The sequence below is a fragment of the Pan troglodytes genome, chromosome 7 (genome assembly GCF_028858775.2).
Source record: "Pan troglodytes isolate AG18354 chromosome 7, NHGRI_mPanTro3-v2.0_pri, whole genome shotgun sequence".
NCBI classification, from domain to species: domain Eukaryota; kingdom Metazoa; phylum Chordata; class Mammalia; order Primates; family Hominidae; genus Pan; species Pan troglodytes.
The window spans coordinates 105,895,576-105,912,129 of NC_072405.2; the positions used below are offsets into that span (position 1 = coordinate 105,895,576).

At 36.7% G+C, this 16,554-nt stretch overlaps 1 long non-coding RNA gene across 2 annotated transcripts in view; it reads left to right on the top strand.

Annotated features, from left to right (window-relative positions):
* LOC134810681 (uncharacterized) overlaps positions 1 to 16,554 on the top strand; it is a 544,505-nt gene that overhangs the window by 387,282 nt on the left and 140,669 nt on the right. The gene's annotated exons all lie outside the window — the stretch shown is intronic.

Consider the following 16,554-nt stretch of genomic DNA (forward strand, 5'->3'; position numbering starts at 1 on the left):
TTCTGGATTAAAAATACCAATGATATTTGCAAGCAGATTTTCTTTAAGTTGCTAGTAATAATTGGAATTTCTCTTGATTCTTCCCATGCCAAAATAAAAGAGTAGAATTTTTATCTTTGCCAGGACCATACAAATTCTAAAGAATTGAATGAGGAAAATAGATGTATCCCTGGAATGAAACTAGTAATTTATTCTTTCCCTCTTCTCTGGAACCTGTAACAACAACTTGCATCTGAGCCATCCCCAGAACTGATGAGGAGCAACCATCAAATAGCGGAGATTCAAGGGGCAACGCTGACCTTGTGCACATACTGTAGCCAAATACTTTTAGTTTAAATTGCAAGCATTTTCTCATTGGAACATGCAGAACACATAATCAAAAATGTCATTTTTCAATGAGTTCACTTCCAGTTAGTGGAGAAATCTGTTCCTAAATTTGATACTAAACAGTTGTAGGACACGTAACAAAACATTTTAGCATTATATGACCCAATTTCCCCATCAGTAAGATGCATATGATCTGACTTTTCCTCACTGGGATGTTGGGGAAATTAATGACAAATTCACAGCTCTGAACATCTTAGTCCATATTAAAGTAACAAGCTAAATATTGTAACAAATTGAGATGTAAGCCACTTTTAAATTCATTAAATCTAATTTTATTAAGGCTATATAAATTGAAGCTACCCCTTAATTGAATCACATATTTTCACTTTTGTACAATAGATAAAATATTAGAAGCTAAATTAGAAAATTTACCCGCATAGAATCTCATGTTCCCAAAATCTCAAATAATCTGGGGATTAACTGTTGTGAATGGTATTAATGGTCTACAAGAATTTACAAAAACGGTTCCTCCTTTAAATTTGTTAAGTTAAATTGTCTAATAAGAGTACATTAGGTTATCTATAAATCTTTGAAAATCATAGGAGCAAGTAACACCATATGAGATCACTTTAAGTTAGCATTAAACACTGAACTGCATTTTGAAGAACGATGTGCAATACAATTGGCAGGACATTGAGCACCACAGTCAGAAAGCCCTTGTTCTCTACTTTTATTGCTTTTTTTTTCTTTTCAAAAACAGCAGTTAGAATTTACCCATGGAAAGAGAAATTATATTTTCAATTTGTAGAACTATCAGGGCTTGGAAAATGAAAACTCTAATTCCTAATTGTTAGCAACCCAAAAATTTGTCAGGGACTATTTCTGCCTAGCTCTCAACTAAAAGTATCCAAGAATTGCTAATGAAGTGATATTTCTACTGCATGTTTTAGACTTTTGGACTTTTCCATTGTTTATTCTAATCTGCATTAGCAATTATTCTAATGGGCAGAAAGAAATTTAGATTTAGCAATGATCAGGTTAATTCAATCAATTTAGGCCAACTAAATAATTCATTCATTTCCCAAGTGACTGTATGGTTTGAGTATCTAGATTTATTAATACATATTAGCTAAAACTATACTTCTTTTTTAAAATTTGAGGACATCATGCTGATAAACCCATTTAGGTGAGAATGTGGGACTCATTAAAATGTGATGTTAGGTCAAAATATTTTTGGCATTCTTTATGGGATTAAACACAGACACTCTGTGAAAAAATTGTTTTTATGTGTTTACGTTATGAGGATTTAAAGATTTGGTATCTTTAAATCTAAAATATAAAGTCAGGTTTGTTTGACTCCACTTGATATTGTATTAAGCCATATCTTCCACCGTAACTCATTGGTATAGTAAAAGCCAAAGATAAGATTAGTCTAGAAAAGAAGAGGTGAAACTTTATTTTTTTCTGCTAATACTAAAATACAAATGTAATTCCTCATAATTATATACTGCATTTAATCTGTGATGAATAAAAACTCATCAATACTAATATTATACAGTGTTCTTGGTAGACATTCAATTAACGTATGCTCTCCTTCATATGTTCCTCCATTCATCCATCTAGCCCTCTCCAGTCATCTAGCTATCCAACATAATTGGAAAGATCTTCACTTGCCATGTTGAAACCCTTGTATAAGTACAACTCTGATGGACAGATTTTAATTCTTAGAGGCAATGATAGACTATAAACAAATAGAGTTTTCTAACTGCCTTATAATTTACAACTCTATCTGCAATGCAAATATAGCTTTCAATGGCAAAACCCGCCATTACTTTTGCACCAACCAACCTAATAATACTTCATGTTATGAAAAGCAATGTGATTTCATTTTCTTCATTCTCTCCTTTTCCTAGTTTTAAATTTAATTCTTACCCCCTTTTACTTTTAAAGTGTACTCCTTTGGGCCTGGAAGTTATTAAAGTAGACCCCTTGCTGAGTCAGTTACCTGTTAATGGATATTCCCTTAGTCACCCAAAGACTGGAAAAGCTTTGAAACAATCAATTCTAGAGATTCTATTAAATTTTAGCCAAGACGTGGCTCCTCCTCAAATGGAGCTTGGAGGGAGTTATTGACATAAGAATGATAAGATGGAGCAATGGTTTTATTCTTCCATTTTTTATTGGTTCAGTTAATAAATATTTATTGACTGCTTACTAGATGCCAGAACCTGGATGGCTCTCTTTCATCTCTATGGACTCCTCCTTGATCCACCCCTTTAAAAATGGCTGATTTCTTCCAGGGGTCTGCTTTGGTCTCTCTTCTTCTCATTGGATGTAGACTTGTAAGACTTCTTAATGGATCTAATGAAATTGTCCTTCTCTCTTGCTATCAGTCAGTTCATTCTTAACTGAAAAGGATCAGATAAATAGTATAAAGGGAATACAAATCGAACAATTTAATGTATTCCTGTCTTGGAAACATTAGAAGTTTTAACAACAGGTAAATATATGTCATGGTAGTATATCTATAAAATTTCAGGTCCTAGTTGCAAGGCTGAGGGAAGGGAATGGGAGGCAGGGGGCTTTTTTCTCACTTGTGCAACACAAACCTCTTATGTCATTATCTCTAGAAGGTTGGCCTACTTCCCTCATCTAGTCAGGTGAAGTGGGACCATTTCCCCGAACCAAGCTTGTAGTGGGGTTCATTTTACTTTTGGAGAAGCAGTAGTTTGGAAGGAGAGTGATTCTGTTTTACAAGGAGAACATTCTTACCAGTCTCTGAACAGTAGCTCTACCACTGCCTGAAAACATTAGCAACCTGTTTATTTAAGAAAGTCACAGCAAGGACTCCTATTTATAACAATATCCTCCCATTGCGTAAGACTTTCTCCCTACCATTTCCTGTGGTAAATTTGTTGTTGGATTCTAGAAAAAAGAATAACTTGGTAGAAACTAAGATTTCTAGATAAGATTAAAACAACTCAGACACGCTCTCTGAGAAGAAAATGCCTCTTTGGAGCAGAGAGGAGGAAATTGGCCCCATTTGTAAAGTCTCCTGACCCATCAGGGAAGGACACGCTGCCCTGACTGGGGCCGGGTCAGCGCCAGTTATATCCGCAGGCACCTTGCAGTCCAGACCTCCAGGGGCCGCAGGTGGAATCCTGTGGCTGAGGACGTGACTCAGAAGTGCCGGCCAAAATTCCATGAATCTGTTCTCTCTGGCAGGTGGTCGAGGTATTGAAAGGGCTGGGCTTTGACAGCGGGAGGACCTGGGCCAAAACCTGAGGGAGTCTCAGCATGGAAAAGCTGACACTTGGCCTGGAAATCAAATTCCAGGCACATGTGGCAATGTGGTTGCTGTTTTACAAGAATGCTCAGGAAAAAGTCTCAGAAGCTGCCAGGGCCGGGTCATCTGCATCCTGCCCCAGCTCTACCAAGGGTCACAGGCGGGATAGTGTTGGGCATTTTTTCCTCCCCCAAACTCCTGGTGCATGAGACTGATAGGATTCATGCTGCCCTCCTCCCTCTGCAGTCCGCCCACACCGCTGGCTGAGGTCCTCGTGTGCAGAAGTTCATTTTGTGCCATGGACTCCCTTTTGCCTTTGGTGAAGCCCATGGACTTCTCAAAATAATGTTTTTAGATACATAAAATAAAAAACACAGGATTACAATGGAAACCCATTTCATGGAAAATGAATTATCAAAATACTTTTTTCATTTATGAGCAATAGAAACGTGTGTATACCTTATCAATTTGTTAAATTACAAGATTTAATGGCAGAGCTAATAACTGATGTAATTTCAAAGTAGTGATGAGTGTCAAAAATGTTTTGACATCTGTAATAACTGAAATGTGATTTGAAGGCACTTTATTTGATTTCTGTTGGCCTGAGGCACAGGTATTCCTAGTGCCACTCAGATTTGTTGCCTATAGTTAACAATGAAGGAAAGGCTAAATTTCAGTTAGACACTGATAAAAAACAAGATGTGATATTTTTTTTTCCTCAAGCTCGTGGATGCCCAGGTTTAAACTCCTGCTCTAGTGCTGGTCTTCTGTGTTCCTCATTAGCAATCACACATCACTTCTTGCCTTCTAGAATATCAAATAATCTGGAATGTCTCCTTCAGCATGGTATTGCTATTTGAAGAAGACAAGAAAGGGTTGAACAATTTTGAGAGTCTTCCATGTGCTGAAAACTTTCAAACATTTTCCCATTTAATTCAATCTGCACAAATATTCAAAGTGAAATGGCCTCCTTTACTATATAGGTGAGGAAGCTGAGCCTCAGAAGACTCAGGAAGCTCATTCAAGGCTGCAGCTGATGAGCATCAGAACCAAGGTTTGAACCCAGAGCCCTATGCAGCCATACTTCCTCCTTAAGTTTATCTTATTTTCTTAGGAGTATTAGTCAGTGGCCTAAAATCAGGGACTATGCAAGAGTTCTTAGAGACTTACTTCCAAGCTAACACGGTAAGGCTTACAGCATGGCGGTTAAGCTTATAGGCTCTGGAGACAGACTTCCTGAGTTTCAGCCCCAACTCTGCCATAACTTTTAAACTTTGGGCAGGTTACTTAACCTCTGTTTCTCAGTTTCCTCACCAGGTTATCGTGAAGGTTGCATGAGCTAATTCGAGTAAATGTTAGCTAGTATAATATTATTTGCAAGTCATGTGGAAACCATCTCATTACTTGACAGCCATGCCTTATGTTTCCTTATGCCCTCTTGTCTTTAATCTTGTCCCATCCATTCATTCTTCATAATAAATCCAGACTTTTATTTCCAGTCTAATTGTGTCATTTCCCTGCTTACAATGGTACAATAGCTTCCCATTGCCTTCAGGAGAAAGTCTAAACTCAGGCTGGTGACTTTAAAGGCCCATCAAGATCTGGCTTGACCTTGATTTTCCATTAACTTCATTTCCAATCTTCTTCTTTATATTTCAAACATACTGAATTATTTGAATTTCCTGAGTGTCTCATGCCCTCTGTAGCAAACACTGCAGAATGTATAGTAATTTTCCCGTTCTTCCTTGTTAAAGAATCCTAAATGTATTTACTGGTTCTGCGGCAGATATATCTTCAGAGAAGGCTGGGCCTCTTCCTAGTTATTGGGGATAAACCTTAATTATAGTCAACTCATTACCTTTTCAAAATAGCTGATTTAATTAAGCACATCAGTGATATTAATTATGTGACACTAATTTGACAAATTTTTACTCTGACAGTTAGTGTCACCACTGACTGAGAGGAAGTTTGTTGAAGGTTTTTGGGATCAAAGACAGGAATGATTCCTATCATTACCTCTGGAATTTGATGAGTAAAGATATGATGTCTAGAGTTGCTAGGGCCAACTTACGATCATGAGTGGAAATAATCACTGTTGAGAGTGGCAGAATGGGAAGATAAAATAATATCTTGTGGAACTATTAAATTACTCTACCTTTCCTCCAGGTGTGTTGTAATGTGAGATAATTAGTGACCTTATTGTTTGAAGCACACTAACTTGGTTTTCTGTTTCTTGCTTCTGAAAGCCTGATATGTTTCCTCACCTATTGTCCTTTGCACTTATATTTTCTTTGCCTACCCACTTACTCTTTACCCAGTCAACTTCTACCTAGGTGGGTACCAAATTTTTCACCCTCCCTTACTACTGGTGGTGGCTATATGATACAGCCTGATCAGTCAAATAAAATCCAAATTTAGCTCAGAGGTTTTGGATAGCTGTTGTGTTCCTGAAAAACAAAAAACCCAAACACAGCTGACTGTCATGTTCCTTCCTTCTACCTATTTATTGACTAGAATGTGGAAATATTATTTAGAGCTGCAGCTATCTGGTGACCTTGAGATGAGATGTACTAAGAAAAGGCCAGGATAATTTCAAAGACATCAACACTGACATCACTGAGCTGCTGAAACAATATCAGTAACTACCTAACTCCAGAGTTCTTATTAGGTGAGCAAGAGAAACCCTTATTTCTTTAAGCCTCTATAGTCAGGTTTTCTGTTACCCACAGCCAGATGGATTCCTTACAGATACAAAGATACTCAGTAAATATTTATTGAGTACTGGATTAAACATATTGCAACAGTTTGCTCACTAATAAAGAATAGTCTTTCAAGAAATTTCTGACTTCGAGTATAATAAAATAGGTTGCGGCAGGTCAATTTTTCTACTGTAACAATGGAAAAAAGGTAACTTACAAGAATTATGTTTTAAAGACATTGCAGGGCTGTGAAAACTGTGAAGAACAGATGAACTAAAATTCTAGAGAGTGGAGGACTACTCAGTTGAGATGACCATCGCAAGCCATTTTATTATTTAAAAACTTGTTGGATGTTTAGCAACAGATGGGTCACAGCAGATGAAAGGAATTAGTGGCCTAGAAGTCATGTCAATAAAAATACACTCAAACCTAAGCACAGGGAGAAAAAAAGAATAAAAAAAAATGCGTAAGAGAGAAGTGAGAACTACTTAAATATGTGTATAAATGGCTTCTAGAATAAAGGGAGAGAGAATGTCAGAGATAATAACTAAGCATTTTCCAAAATTGAAGAAAGACATTAATCCACAGATTCAAGAAGCTTAGCATGCCCCAAGCTGTATAAACACATAGATAACCACATGTAGGCACATAGTTATCAAACTTTTAAATTAAACGTATGATCAGGATTTTAGAGGCATTGGGAAAAAAGAAAATAAAAACAAATTCAAAGAAACAGAAATGACTTACATCTGATTTGTCAAAGGAAATTATAGAAGCCAGAAGAAAATGGAGTATTGTCTCTGCAGGCCCAAATGGTGGAGGGGGAGGGGAAGTGAAAATATTCTTCAAAGATGAAGGCAAAATAAAAATATTTTCAGAAAAGCAGCAACCCAAAATATTAATTGCCAGTAGGTCTTTACTGTAGGAAATACTCAAGGGACTTCTTCAGGCAAAAGAAAATGACCCCAGAAGTATAACTCAAAAGGCAGGAGTGAAAAAAAAAAAAAAGAATACCAGAAAAGATATGTATGTGAGTAAATAAGCAAATATTATATATAAATATATATGTGGGTATGCAAGTATATATTGGCTGTAGAAAACAGTTATAATGATGTCTTTTGAAGTTTCAAATACATTTACAACTAATATATATAAAATAACAAATAAAAGAGAAAGGCATCAACTGAGTTTAAAAGGTCTAAAAGTATTTGGGAAGTGGGAAAGTTAGAAATCTGTATTAGATTCTAATAAGTCACATCATAATTTCTAGGGTAACTATTAAAAGAAAACAAGAGTGTGTATAACTAACAAATTAGAGAAGGGGAAATAGAATATAGAATAATAAATGTTTAATTAACCTATAAGGAGTCAAAAAACCAAAAACTAAAGTAATATAAAATAGATGACCAAAAAAGGAGGAAAAAAGCTAGCAAGATGGTAGGTACAAGCCCTACAATATTTGTAATTACATTAAATGTAAGTGGACTAAATAAGCAAAAGAATAAGATTGTCAAACTGGATAAAAAGTAAAACTTCACAATATGCTATTAATAAGAGATGTACTTTAAATACAAAGATCAGAAAATTTAAGAATAAAAGGATGAAAACACATAATGTAAGAACTAACTGAATTAAATTTTGGGTAGCTATACTTATATCAGAATATTTGGACTTTAAAGAGACAAACTTCATTGGGGATAATCAGGGACATTTCATAATGATAAGGAAATCATTATAAAATGAGGTAATCACACTTTTAAATCTGTGTGTACCCCACTGCATAATTTCAACACACATAAAACAAAAAAAGACAGAAATGAAAGGATCCATGGAAAAATCCATAGTCATAGGGAGACTTAATGAATTAAGGTATAAATTGTAAACCTAATAGTAAGGATTAGCAAATTTTTCCATCGAGAGCCAGATAGCAAATATTTTTGTTTTTGCAGGCAATATGATCACTGTCACACCACTCAGGTCTACTGTTGTGGTACAAAAGCATCTATTGACAATAAATAAATAAATGGGTGTAGTGGTATTCCAATAAAAGTTTACTTATAAAAACAGCACACACATACACAACACACGCACACAGTTAATAAACCAACAACAGAGATCATAAAGTAGTAGGAATCAGAAAGAGCACTCAATTCATCCAAAAGAAGGCACAAAAAACACGTGACCAAACAACAACAACAACAAAAACCCAAAAAACCTCGTACAACTAGCTTATCACTAATGAAAGTGATATTTTGAGCTCCATTTTCATGTTTCCTGTGTCTACCTCTCAATTATTTTAGACACCAGGTGGAGAAAAATGAAGTATTGTTTATTGGCTTCCTAAAGCACCAAAATTTATGAATCTCAAATTGAATTCAGCCCCTTTACTTTCACATGCCCACCCTCCCCCAAACACACACACAAGCACACACACAAATCCTACTCGCAGAAGTATTTTCATGTACAGAAAATTTTGCTGAAAGTTTAGGGAAATAAAGAGAAGGTTTTACATTATAGCCACATGTGAACTTCAGATTACATATTAGACATGCTTCTTCTTAAACGTCCTTTGGCAGTGTTCTTCTCCCAGCTAGGGTAGAATAGATCATGGGGGACAGTAATCTCATTGAGAAGAACTAGAACTAGTAAGCAAAATAATTTTATATGTGAAGGGTTAGCAAACTATGGCCCATAGGCCCATTCCAGCCATGCCTATTTTTTGTGTGTCTGATGGCTGTTTTGTGTTTTGCACGCAGTTGAGCCATTGTGACAGAGGCTGTTATGGCCTTCAAAGCCAAAAAAAAAAAATTTACTATCTGGCCTTGACAGGAAAGTTTGCTGATTCCAGATATTTAAAGGCAGAGAAGATCAGAAGTGTTGAAGACTAAAAGGTATATACTTTCAGAGAGGGAAGAAATATTCAGAGGAAAGTTGAGGAAATACAGCTGGTCCTGGGGGCATTTGTTGATTCTTGGTGAAGGTGAGTGTGGGGATCCAGGTTTGGCTTGGGTAGAGAGTCCCAGATGGAGGACAAATAAATCAGCAGAGATTTTGGTGGTCACATGGGACAGAAGCAACAATATTGGCAAGCCGAGGAGCATCTTTCCCTGGATTCCAGAGGTGGGTGCAGCATAAGGCTAAAGACTAAGCTAAAGCCTTGCAAAGCAAAACTTCCCATTGCATGGGAGACAAAGCCCCACGGAGGGAGGAAACCTGCTAACATCTGGTGAGAATCTGAAGCCCTAGATTAATAATCAGTTAGCATTGGTGAGCCACAACTCTTTTACCCTAAGACAACTTGCTTATCAGAGACATCATGAATGGAGAATCCATGCTAGGACCTTAGTGAAGGCTTATTGTTAGAGGACAGAGAAAAAAGTCCTCTAACAGTTAGTACATCCTTTGGTGGGGGTAAATGACTAGAAGGGGACAAAACGGGTTATGTGTTGATAATGTTTCTATTTCATAGTCTGAGTGTCTTCACTGTGTAAAAATTCATTGACTGTACAATTTGGATTTGTGCACTTTAGGGTATGTTACATTTCAATTAAATTTTCCCAAAAAATAATTCCTTAGACTAACCATCCTTACTTTTCCTCTATCCACAATTTCTATGAGTTTCCAAGATAAAACAGTTTAGTTACATCTTTTGGCTACTTGACTCCCACTAACCCACACCTTCAAAATCTTACCTTATACCACAAGACACTTACTGATTTAATTTCCTAAATGCAGTTTCTTTTTAAAAAATAATTGTGGATTGTGATTAAAATAATTTATTTTCACCCCTCTTTAGAAGTAATGGCCATATTGTCTTATGTGTGGGTCAGATTAGCAGAATATCACAATTTAAGAAGAACACAGAGAAATTGGAACATGCCCAGAGGAGGGCAAATAGCAAGATAAAAGTATACGGGAATTATGTTGCATGTGAAACATTTTTAGCTAATGGGGATTTTCTAACTGAAACATAACAGATTAGATTCAGAGGGGTAGTACAATCAATGCTTTCAAACCCATAATATATTTTGTAAAAGAATAATTCATTTTATTCTAAGTATTTTGATGTCAGAGTAGGGATAAATGGTTGGCCGTTACAGGGTAGTTTCCCTTGAATGTTCCATTATCATTTATTAAAAAAGGTTATGTTATTCATTCACTAATTGAACAGAAATTTACTGCATGATGAATACATGATAATTTCTGCTGCCAAGGAGGTCATAGTCGCGTATGGAAGACAGGTCTAAATGATTATATAAGAAGGTAAAGATTCACATAATCACATCAAGAGGTGACATTGGAGCTCAGAAGAGAGTGAGATGGGTGAAGAGAAGGAAGTGAAGAGGTCAATTCAAAAGCAGAACTCAAGGGTCTTCTCACCCCCAAACCTGCTCTCCATTCTATATACTGTATAGAAAGGAACAACCTCACCATCCACTCAGTTACTCGAGGTGGTAGCCTGAGAGCCTACCATGATCTCACCCTCTCCTGCACCCTCACATCTAAACCCAGCAGCCTCTCATTTCTATGGATCCTAGCACAAAACATTTCTAAAAGATATGTTTTCATTCCTGTTACCACTGCTATGTTTAGAACCCTGTATCCCGTACCTGAATAGTTATGTGACATCCTAACTGTTCTCCTGCCTTCAGCCTTGGCCCCCTCAAATCTGAGCTCACACGGACCGTAGGGTTACTTTTCTAAAATAAAAATCAGGTCATATAAATGTCCTGCTTCAAGTCCTTCATAGACTCTTAGAGGTTAGAAAACCCCTCACTCTGTGGCATAGGATGTGAGGCCCTTCCCTCTTTTACTCTTGCCCATCCATTCAGCTCATCTCAGACCAGCTACACATTTTTACATGCCCCACATTCTAATAACACTGACCCATTGTAGTGACTCTGCACTCTACTCAGTCTCACACATCCACATCTGTATTCTCTATTTCCCTTTATCCAAAAGCCCCCTCCTCAGCTTGCCCACCTGAGAAGGCTTCTCCCCTCCATGCCTTAGCTTTAACCCCAATCCTGTAAGTCCTTCTGGGCCCCTGCCCTTGGAAGAGAGACAGCATCTTTATTTGTGCATTCACTTTTTTTCTGCAGATCTCTAAAATAATTTCCGGCTTCACCTCTCTTCTCACCAGGCTTTGAGCTCCTGAGAAACATGAACAAGGATGTGTAACATCGTGGTTAAGAATGTAACTTCTAGTCAGGTGGCCTGGATTTGAATTCTGGCTCTATTTTCTATTAGCTGTGTATCTTTGGTTTGTTTATGGCTTTGAGCCTCAGTTTCTTTGTCTGCACAACAACCAAATGAAGAATCACCTGTAAAGTGCTTAGAGCAGAGCCTGACACATAGTAATTCCATAGTAAAAGTGATCTATTATTACTATTGTAACTACTATTATCTCTGCATGGGGAGTGTGTTACCAAGAAGATAGTATGTAGGAGGTCCTTAATAAATATTTAATGCATGTTTTCCAACTTTACACTTTGCAAGAAAACTATGTTAGAACACACGCATGCACGCACACACATACAGCCCTGGGGACTAGAAGATGAGAAATTTACCTGTCATATATATTTCTTCTATCATAGCAATCTGTTTCTAGTTCTCAAAGGGGAAGGTTGTCCTCATAGCCCAGTCTCTCAGTCCTATAATCTTACTGCTGCAGCATTTTAGGAGGAATTCAGGACTTTAAATCAAAGAGGTAGCTATAGAGCTACCTCGGTGACATTTATCCATAAAGCAATAACAGGTGGGAAGAAACTTGGAGATGAAAATCTGAACCCACAGCAGCCATTTGACTGCTCTGTTTAGGAGCAAGTTTTCACATAACTCTAATCAATGCTATGCTCCAACCCAGAAGTATTAAAAACTACCTTCTAAGCAAAAACTATTTACTGTCAGCTTTTATAACATTAGAATTTGATACAAAAAGTTATATAATGCAGTCTTTTTAATGACCTATTTTGGGCCTGTCCTTGTCACTTCGCCACACCAAAACCATCTAAGCCTAATTATATGCTAAGATTTTTTTCTTTTATTCCTGGATTCTGAAAAAATTGGTTTGAGCTGCAGAGTACTTCTTTCTTTATATTTCTAAGGAAGCTTTCATAACATGGTAGCCAAATTATGTGAAAAATGTATCCCTGTGGTGATGTCATTTTCAAGGGAAAACATACTTGGGATATGAAGTATTCCCATCAGGAATCTCCGAGATCTCACATCTGTACTCTTAACCCCAAGAGGTTATCAAATGATAGTAGTTGATTGTAAAAGGGATGACTTCTAATGGGGTGTTGGCAGGCAGGCTGGCCAACAGTCAGAGGTCACTGCACAAATATTTATAGAGGAAGTGGAGGCTTCATTTATGCTTTCACTATCAGACAGCTCTCACAAATGTGCAAAGAAAGACTAATGCTTGGGATTAAGATACCCTTGTACATGGGAAAATCCAGAAATTGATAGCTTGTTGGTAGAGTCTTACATGGTGTCAAATGCCAGCCTCTAATTATTCAGTGTAGGCCACCTAAAGGATTTTCATAATAAAGAGAAAATGTCCCTAAATAAATAAACAAAGCCAGATGAAGAAGTTTGAAGAAAAATGCATCACCTGCCCAAATAGAACATGAAGAATCCTTTAAGAATATGTAGACAGTAATTACAAAGCTGCATGGAAACATTTATTTCTTGATGACTTTAAGATGGTTGCCAATATCTAAAAGTAGAGACACTTTTTAATTCCTTTCAGACCAAAGATGTATTATGGCAAGTCCTCTGATCTCCTATTCATTCCCAGAGCAAGAGATGAATGATCATTAGTACAATTAGATGATGAAATTGGAAAAGTACAAGTGGATACTCAGGTGGTCTTTTAGTTGGTTCATCGGGGAAGCAACATGGGGTGGCAGCTAGGACACAGGCTTTGCAGCAAAAATGACTCAAGTCAGAAGCCTGTCTCCACTTCTTGTTAAGTCTGCAAATTTCTTAACTTCTCTACACTCCGTTCTCATCTTTTGTAAAATGGAGACAATCCTTAGGGTCATTGTGAGGATTAAATGAGATCATGACCATGAAACCTTTAGCACGTTTCCTAGCATTCAAACATTATTCCAAAATATTAGTTACTGTACTATGGAATGAGTGACGAGAGGAAGGGGTCACCCTTTGTTTCATTCATTTCACAGAGTGCAACCTGATTTTTCAGTGAGTGTTGACAAGTCTTCTCAGGGATCAGTGTCAATGTTTTCAAGCCTCATAGGAGAGCCAGAAGAACCCAGACACAGACTTCCCAGCTATAAAGTAGGAGAAAGGCCTATTAAAGCCAAGAACTGCTTAACACCAAATGCTGTGAGTCTGGCTTACAGAATAGTTTATGTTGATTCTTTGATTCATTGCTATGGGTAATGACTACTGCAGGAAGGACGGGACCATACTGATGGCAGCAGAAGTGAGAGTTCTAGGATGAGTCACAGTATAATCACATCAGACCACATGGATTGTGCATGCCTGCCAGGCAGCTGACTTCTTTCAGTGTGCCGATTGAAAAGCATATATGAGGATTTATTAATCTACTTCCAGGTATCAAAAAAGTAAACATAGTCAACAGATAGCAAGGCTTGCAGCTAATTGGTAGCCCATGAATCTCTGGTTCTGGTATTGTTAGAGGAACCATAAAATATAATTTCATGTAGAATGTGTTTCACAGTTACCCAATGGGAAAATTTATGACATTCTTTACATATATCACAATTAGCTGATGACAGCAAAAATAAAATGTTGACTATTTCCTAAGTTGAGAAAAACTCACATTTTTAAACAATTATGCCCTAGTTATCAACTCTTCCTGCTAATTTTGTTTCGAATTGGGTCTTTTTACAAAAGGGCCTGACAACTTAGACGTGTGTTATTTATTAATAACTGTTTTATAAGGTTCAACCATCTCATATATACATACTGTACTCATGTAACCAACATCTAATGTTCTCAAAGGACTAGACCAAGCTCTGTTTTTTATATTAAATGTGTAAAATTAGTATCTTCACTAGTTATGATACAAAAGATGCAACAAACTCAGTTAAGCCTTTACCTTGGAGTACTCTTTTATGTTCAGTATTTAAAAATTTATTTTTAATTGACAAATAATCATTGTATATATTTGTTTGGAACAATGTGATGTTTTGATACATGTATATATTGTAGAATAATTAAATCAAGCTAATGAAGTTATCACCTACTTATTTTTTTGTGGTAAGAACACTATCTTGGAGTACTCTTTAAGCGCAATCTATGATGACATGATTGCAGCTGTGAGTACACGTTTGCATTATATATGCATCTGTATGTTTATGACTAGAAGGGAATATACAAGTAACCTATTGTGATAAGTTGTAGTGACATTAAAACAGATTCAATTTTCATCCTCCAGATCCCTACCTTACTACATTGCTAATGGGTTTCTTTTACAATTAAAATAACACAAGATGAAATGAATTGGCCCAATTTTTTGCTTCAGTAGACAGAATTTAGTGGCATCTCTTTGGGATGATTTAGGACCATATGGGGAATTGAAGTGAACATCGTGAGCATCCACATTTTTATGGAAAGTAAGAGAAAGGGAATCAATTGTGGTGACTCCAGAATATGATGTTCAGGTATATTAGTTTCCTGTGGCAACTGCAACAAATTACCACAAACGGGGAGGCTTAAAACAACAGAATTGCATTCTCTCACAGTTCTGGAGTCCAGAAGTTCAAAGTCAAGGTATTGGCAGGGCCAGCTCTTTCTGGAGGCCTTGGGGGAGAATTGTGCCATGCCTCTGATCCAGCTTTGGTGGCTGCTGGCAATTCTTGGTGCCCCTTGTCTTGTAGGTGCATTGCTCCAATCTCTGCCTCTGTCCTCACATAACGTTCTTGGTGTGTCTTCTTCCATTCTTTTCCCTTTTATGAACACTTGTCATTAGATTTATGGTCCATCCTAATCCAGGATGATCTCATTTCAAAATTCTTATCTTAATCACATTTACAGAGATCTTTTCTTCCCAAATATGGTCACATTCTGAGATTCCAGGCCATCTGCAAGCCAAGGAGAAAGGCCTCAGAAGAATACCAAACCTGCCAACACTTTGATCTTGGACTTCCATCCTCCAGGAGTGTGAGAAAATAAGTTTCTGTTGCTTAAGCAACCCAGTCTGTGGTATTTGTTATGGCAATTCTAGCAAACTAATACAATGTCTTAATAAAAAGCAAGTTGTTTTCTTCAAGATTAGTACTCAGAAAGGAAGAACATGCCTTATAGTCAAATCCTTCAAACATTACAAAACATTCAAACAAGCATTTTATATTAGACAATGTGATACAGTTCGGAAGAAAAACACTAGCTTGAAATGACTATAATCAGTGCTAGTTTGGGATGTTGTATGGAGGTCACCTAACAAAACTGGTTTAAAAAGTCTTAATAACAAAAGGAAACAAATTATTTCATAATTATTTCTTAGTGTACAATCTCACAATGTATATGTTAAATTTTATTTTTTTAATTTGATTTTAAAGTGTTCTTTAAAAATCAATACCTTAAGTGGTTATGTTGTAGAGATAAAGCATGCACTTGCAGAATAAATAGAATGGATATCTATTATATGAATTGGTTGGAAGAATATGGCTCAGGATAAAATTTCCAGTGACAATATTATATATAAATCCAAAAAAAGTGCTAGTCCTCTATCTCAAACAACTTAGGTGAAAGTGAGAATGACGATTCCATTGTAGAAAACTGTTAACGCTACTTCCAAGATGACTGTGTTGATTATTGTATTGGTACCATTTTTTGTCTGGTGGGTAGGGAGCAGAAAACTCTTTAGTTCACAAATAGTCAGACTGAGAGGAACTGTACCTGAGGAGGTAGACCCAAGGAGACTCCACTGCATACAGACCTGATTTAGATTATGGAATCTGGGATGAGACTCGCTTTCATAAGAGCCCTGAGGGGTATTTGTGTGTTGATGATTCTTCTGCAAGCATCATTCAGAGGCTGAGATTGAGGGAAGTTCTACCATCTTTAACATGTTACATCTAGGGTCACCTTGCCTCTTGATACCCACAGTCAGAGAGGTGAATGTTGAAGATGCATGTGAAAAATTTGAGTAAAGTTGTTTTATTAAATATGAGTGAAATAAGGTAATATATTTATCAATTTTCACATGTAAATACTTATAAGTAAATTAAGAAATTAAATATTATA